The sequence below is a fragment of the Nomascus leucogenys genome, chromosome 3, assembly GCF_006542625.1.
Source record: "Nomascus leucogenys isolate Asia chromosome 3, Asia_NLE_v1, whole genome shotgun sequence".
In the NCBI taxonomy this organism is placed as follows: domain Eukaryota; kingdom Metazoa; phylum Chordata; class Mammalia; order Primates; family Hylobatidae; genus Nomascus; species Nomascus leucogenys.
The window spans coordinates 123,820,178-123,827,276 of record NC_044383.1 but is presented as its reverse complement, the minus strand read 5'-3'; the positions used below and the strand labels follow the sequence as shown (position 1 = coordinate 123,827,276).

At 43.2% G+C, this 7,099-nt stretch overlaps 1 pseudogene; it reads left to right on the top strand.

The window, feature by feature from the left end:
- The first annotated feature begins 416 nt into the window (after positions 1–416).
- On the top strand, positions 417–2,211 carry LOC100587990 (annotated as a pseudogene).
- The last annotated feature ends 4,888 nt before the right edge of the window (positions 2,212–7,099 follow it).

The following is a 7,099-nucleotide window of genomic DNA, read 5'->3' as shown; positions in this document are numbered from 1 at the left end:
AACAGAATAGACCCTCTCTGTTTTGAAGGCTGTTGATTCTAAATGCTACACCATTGCAAATAGTTCTCTGGGTTTATTTATTAGCAAGGGAAGCCAGACATCAAGGACCAACCACTTCCATTTTAAAAAGATCTCTGTTCATTAAAAATAAAAATAAAGGAGACTGGAGTGCAGGGGCGTGATCATGACTCATTGCAGCCTTGACTTCCTGGGCCCAAGTGATCCTCCTGCCACAGCCTCCACTCCTGGTTAGTTTTTTGTATTTTTTGTAGAAACGAAGTCTCACTTTTTTGCTCAGGCTGGCCTCGAACTCCTGGACTCAAGCAATCCTCCTGCCTCAGCCTCCCAAAGTGTTGGGATTATGGGCGTGAGCCACTGCATCCAGCCTACTATCTTTATCTTATAGAAAGAAAAGAATGGAGGAAACTGAGGCTTGGAGACAGTGGTTTCACCCAAATATCAGTGGTGTGGAGGCAGAAAAACCTATTGTTGACAAGAGGAGTTGATGGCAGTTTTTTGGCAAGGCCTAGTAAAAGTACCCCGGAGATATCACATGTTCTGTTAGAAGAAATGGAGCTGTCACCCACATCAAGATTCAGAACAACGGTGATTACTAGGACCCGTATGGGGGGGAGAAGTTTGCCACTTTGGCTGAGTTGGTCCAGTATTACATGGAATATCACAGCAATTCGAAGAGAAGAATGGAGATGTTATTGAGCTTAAATATCCTCTGAACTGTGCAGATCCTACCTCTGAAAGATGGTTTCATGGACACCTCTTTGGGAAAGAAGCAGAGAAATTAACTGAAAAAGGAAAACATGGTAGCTTTCTTATACGAGAGAGCCAGAGCCACCCTGGAGATTTTGTTCTCTCTGCGCGCACCAGTGATGACAAAAGGGAGAGCAATGACAGCAAGTCTAAAGTGACCCATGTCATGATTCGCTGTCAGGAACTGAAATACGTTGGTGGAGGAGAACTGTTTGATTCTTTGACGGATCTTGTGGAACATTACAAGAAGAATCCTATGCTGGAAACATTGGGTACAGTGCTACGACTCAAGTAGCCCCTTAACAGGACTTGTATAAATGCTGCTGAGATAGAAAGCAGAGTTTGAGAACTAAGCAAATTAGCTGAGACCACAGATAAAGTCCAACAAGGCTTTTGGGAAGAATTTGAGACACTACAACCACAGGCGTGCAAACTTCTCTACAGCAGAAAAGAGGGTCAAAGGCAAGAAAACGAAAACAAAAATAGATATAAAAACTTCCTGCCCTTTGATCATACCAGGGTTGTCCTGCACGATGGTGATCCCAACGAGCCTATTTCAGATGACATCAATGCAAATATCATCATGCCTGAATTTGAAACCAAGTGCAACAATTCACAGCCCAAAAGGAGTTGCATTGCCACACAAGGCTGCCTGCAAAACACGGTGAATGACTTTTGCTGGATGGTGTTCCAAGAAAACTCCCAAGTGATTGTCACGACAACAAAAGAAATGGAGAGAGGAAAGAGTAAATGTGTCAAATACTGGTCTGATGAAGATGCTGTACAAGAATATGGGGTATGCGTGTTAGGAACATCAAAGAAAGTGCTGCTCATGACTATATGCTAAGAGAACTTAAATTTTCAAAGGTTGGACAAGCTCTATTCCAGCGGAATATGGAGAGTACGGTCTGGCAATACCACTTTCGGACCTGACCAGACCACGGAGTGCCCAGCGACCCCGGAGGCATGCTGGACTTCCTGGAGGAGGTGCACCATAAGCAGGAGAGCACCATGGATGAGGGCCGGTCGTGGTCCACTGCAGTACTGGAAATGGCCATACAGGGATGTTCATTGTGATTAATAGTCTTATTGACATCATCAGAGAGAAAAGTATTAACTGCGACATTGACCTTGTCAAAACCATCCACACAGTGCAGTCTCAGAGGTCAGGGATGGCCCAGACAGAAGCACAGTACCGATTTATCTATATGGCAGTCCAGCATTATACTGCAACACTACAGCACAGGATTGAAGAAGAGCAGAAAAGCAAGAGGAAAGGGCACGAATATACAAATATTAAGTATTCTCTAGCGGATCAGACGAGTGGAGCTCACAGCGCCCCCCCCACCTTTCACTCCAGCGCCACCCTGTGCAGAAATGAGAGAAGACACTGCTGCAGTCTATGAAAACGTGGGCCTGATGCAACAGAAAATTTTCACATGAGAAAACCTGCCAAAACTGCAGCACAGAAAGTCCACAGATGTGGACTTTCACCCTCTCCCTAAAAAGATCAAGAACAGACACAAGAAAGTTTATGTGAAGACAGAAACTGGATTTGGAAGGCTTGCATTTTGGTTGACTACCTTTTGATAAGCAAAATTTGAAACCATTTAAAGACCACTGTATTTTAACTTAACAATACCTCCTTCCCAATTACTCATTTCCTCAGATAAGAAGAAATCATCTCTGCAATGCAGACAACGTTATATTTTATAGAATTTTGTTTTAAATTGAGGGAGCAGTTAAATGGTGTGCTGTATCTTGCAGATTATGTGGATTTAAATTCTAGTTATAGACTTTTTTTTTCTTTTTATAACCCTAACCAGTTTAATGTTTTTTCTCATCATGGGGGATGGTAAGAAGAAATGGTTTGGGAAAATTAAGTAACAGCATCCTAGAAGGGTGAGAACAATCTCATTTACCATCATGTATCCAGTAGTGGATAATTCATTTTGATGGCTTCTATTTTTGGCTAAATGAGAATTAAACCAGTGCTTGAGACTGTCAGAAGCTGACTGGTCTACCTTTGCATTGGCATTAAAGAGTCATAGAAAAAGAATCATGGATATTTATGAATTAAGATAAAAGGTATGGCTTTTTTTTTTTCAGCTGATGACCAGTTACAGTTCAGCTGTTGACTGAGAAGTTTGTGGTAGGAAAACACTTGCCATATTTTCTTTGCATTTGAGTAATTGTCTTGTACTTAGAAAAAGGCATCTGTGAATGACCAGTGTTTTGGGTTGTCAAATGTTCCTGACAAGCTTACCCCAAAACTTTAGTGGCTTAAAACAACCCCACCCCCAACTGTTCTTCAATCTGAGCTGGGCTCAGCTGGGCTGTTCTTCTGCCAGCCTGCAGGTGGCCACTCATGTGGTCAGCAGGTTGCCACTCATGTGGTCAGCAGGTCAGCAGAGAGACTGGGATGGCTAGGCTTCTCTCTCTGGCTGAAGTCCTGAGTCTCTCCTTCTCTGTGTTGTCTCTTTCAGTGGCTGGCTGGCAGGGTAGCTAGACCTCTCACATGCCAAGAGCTTGAAAGCAGAAGTGGCCAGGCCTTCTGAAGACTTAAGTCCAGAATTGTCGCAGCATCCCTTCTACTGCCCTCTGTTGATTATGATAATGATGATGATTTTTTCTAATCAGAAGAGATCTGGAGTATGCCCTCTACTTACTAAACAAGTCACAAGCCCAGCTCAGATTCAAGAAAAGGGTATGAAGTGGAGGTGCAGTTAATTGGGGGACCACTAGTCTAAAAGACGGTCACAACCAGTGCCATGGAAAACCAAATATATTAGCAAAAGTAGAAGTTGCTAGTGACCTTGGGAAGCCGAAGCTGCTTACAGTAGCTGGGACAAGCTGAAAGTCAGACTGAGAAATAAAAGGGGGGCCTTCAAGAAGCTTCCTGAACAATTTCTGCCAGCCCTGAGCTTATTTTTGGAACCAGCACTTGGGGAAACTGATCTTATGAGGATGGATGTGTTTAGGAACACAGGGCTTTTGAGAGCAGCACCACCACACTGGGGCACCCCCAGACTTGGGAAATGTGATGCTTTCTTAATGTCACTGGTTTTTAGTCAGGCCACAGTGAGAAGGAACAGCCCTAACAGGCCTCCAGCCAGGTTGAACAAGCTAATTTTTGTTTTAGCCAACCGGTAAGATTTGCTAATGTTCTACCTTAAATGCCTTCTCCAAAAACCTCCCTCTTTGCCTCATATGTTGAATCATCATTCAGTGCAGATATTTCAAAGAAAATATCATTGGTTGACTTTTGTAACGGTAATAAAATGCTATGGCATCTTTGCCATGAAAAAATAAAAATAAAAACAAATAAAAATGAAGACATACTTCAATCAAATTAATGAAACTCTATATTTAAAATGTCTAGGCTGGGCAAAGTGGCTCAAGCCTGTAATCCCAACACTTTGGGAGGCCAAGGTGGGAGAATCGCTTGAGCCCAGGAGTTTGAGATATGGGCAACAAGGTAAAACCTCCCCTCTACAAAAATCAAAAACATAGCCGGGTGTGGTGGTGCACACTTTTAGTCCCAGCTACTCAGGAGGTTGAAGCAGGAGGATGGCTATAGCCCAGGAGGTCAAGGCTGCAGTGAACTGTGATCACACCACTGCACTCCAGCCTGGACAGTAGAGCAAGATGTTGGTTCAAAAAAAAGAAGAAAAGCTTATACTGAAAAAAATGGTTATTTTTATGAACTGCAATGCAATCTAATTGTGTTCACTATTGTACAATTGTAAGATTTATTTAAAATATTAATTTCTAAATCTACATAGCAGTGGAATGAATAGCCATGGTTTTTTCATATCTATCTATTATCTATCTATCTATCATCTATCATCTATCTATCTATCTATCTATCATCTATCTGTTATCTATCTATTATCTATCATCTATCTATCTATCATCTACCTATTATCTGTCTATCATCTATCTATCTATCTAGCTATCTATCTAGCTATGCTGTGTACATGTATATGCCAAGCACTCTACTGGATGCTCAAATATATCAGTGAACAAAGCAGACTAAAATCTCCGCCTCTAAGAGCATACAATTCTAATGGGGGGAGATAAACAATAAATAAACTAATTAAGTCTGCTATATAGAGAGGATGGGAAATAGTAATAAGTGCTATGGAAAAACAGGCTGCAGGGAATGGCAGTTGGGAATGTGTGCAGAGGGGTAGGTTGTAATTTTGAGTTGGATAGTCAGGGCACACTTCATGGAGAAGTTGGCATCTGAGCAGAGACTTGCAGTTCATGAAGGAGGGAGCCATGTGGCCATGGGGAAGCGGAGCACTCCAGACGAGGGGAGCAAGCAGCCCATGCAAAGAGCCTGAAGAAGGAGTGTGTCTGGAATAATAGAGGAGCCTGGTGTGCTGGAGGCAAGGAGGTAGGTGAGGCCTAGAACATAATTCAGGGAAGGTGGATTGTGAATTGCCTTGTGGGTTTTAGGGAGGACTTTGGCTTTTACTCTTGAGTGCAGTGGGGAATCATTGGAAGGCTTTGAACAAACAAGCAATGTGATCTGACATTCATTTTAAAAGAATTATGCTAGCTGCTATTTTCAGAATAGACTGTAGGGAGCAAGAATAGACTGTAGGGAGCAAGAATTTTGCTAGTTGCTATATTCAGAACAGACTAGGGAGCAAGGACAGGAGCCAGGAGATCAGTTAGGAGGCTGCTGAAGGCAGCCAGAGGAGGGGTGCTGGTGGCTTGCACTGAGGGTATAGTGGAGTTGATGAGAAATGGCCAGATTCTGCATACAATCTTAACATAGAACCAGCAAAATTTAAGTAAAGATTCATTCATTGTGAGATGTGAGAAAGAGCAGAGTAAAGGATGACCCAAGACTTTTGGTCTGAGTGCCAGAAAATTTAGTTGGCCTCCACTGAGATTGAAAAGACAGAATATGGGGTTGTTTCGGGGGGACTTCGCAACTTCTCTCAGTCCTGTCGAAGGGTCACTGCACCTGAACCTACAACCTCACTTGGATACACAATCAAGAATGTAAATTCACAGTCTTTTTGCCAGTAAATCCCCCTTAGTTAAAAGGCCTTCCTGGCCCCATTTTCACGGAAAGGCTGCCCCATTCTCCCATGACTAACAGACACCCCATGATACTCCTCATGCCTTCAGAGCATGCATCTCAGCTATGATACTTGCGTGATGATTTGCTTACTTACTATTTCTCCTGAAAGACTCTAAGTGCTAGGCATGAGAGGGCTATGTCTGTTTCTGCTTCCAATTGTTTTCTCACCTGCTGGACAGACCTGGCAAGTAATAGGTATTCAATAAATATTGAATAAGGCAATAATGAATCTTAGTAAGACTTTAGGGACCAAACAGGACCTCCAGGAGCCCATAATTTTAAACTATGGGATTCCCTTGGGACTACCTAATTAACCTGGGATCATTTAGTAACTCAGAGCACTTAAGGTCAGGGATTTTTGTGTGCTAAACCCCGGCAATGGTGTGGCCCTGTTCTAACAGGGCAGCTGCTCTGAGCTGGGGAAAGTGCAGGAATTAGGTTTGCACCTCTTGAGGGAGCAGATCCACTTTGCTCACCATGCTTTGCTCTGGGTCTGATGACTTGGCCCTCACGTCACTTGCTCTCATTCCTTCTCATTCAGCGTGGTCTTAGCCATTTTCACACCAGCAGTTTTCCATGGTAAATGCACTGATGAGGGAGAGCAGTAGTCCCTCTGCTTCTCATCCCCACTCCCTGCTTCTGCTCTCAGGACAACAGGCCCGGCCTGGATGCTAGATCTTCTGTACTTCTTAGGACTGATTCTAGAGTCTCAGTAAAGGATGGGAGGTGTCCAAATTTCGGTAAGGAATGTACCTCCTCACGCTCCTCTTCTCTGCCTCAAAGATATCCCTTTCCTTGTTTATCACACTGATGTCAAATGTTCTCTTGCTCTTAGTCTCATGATCAGTCTCAGGTATACTCCAATGCAGGATTTTTCAACTTTAACACCATGGACATTTTGGGCTGGATAATTCTTCATTGTGGGGGCTGCCCTGTGTTTATAGGGTGACTGTGTTCTCTGGGATGTTTAGCAGCACCTCTGGCTTCTACTCTCTACTAGATGTCAATAGCACTCCTTCACAGATGTGACAATCAAAGATGTTTCCAGACATGACTAAATGTCTCTGGGAGCCAGTCGTGGCACTGGTCTAAGGTATGGCTCTCTTTTGTGAAATGTCCTTGACATCTGGCCCCATAAAGTCTCACTTCTCCTGCCCTCCCCTTAGTCCAACTTATTATGTAATCCTGTTTTTTTTTTTTCTGTGATGGTTTTAGACTGATGAGAAGGGG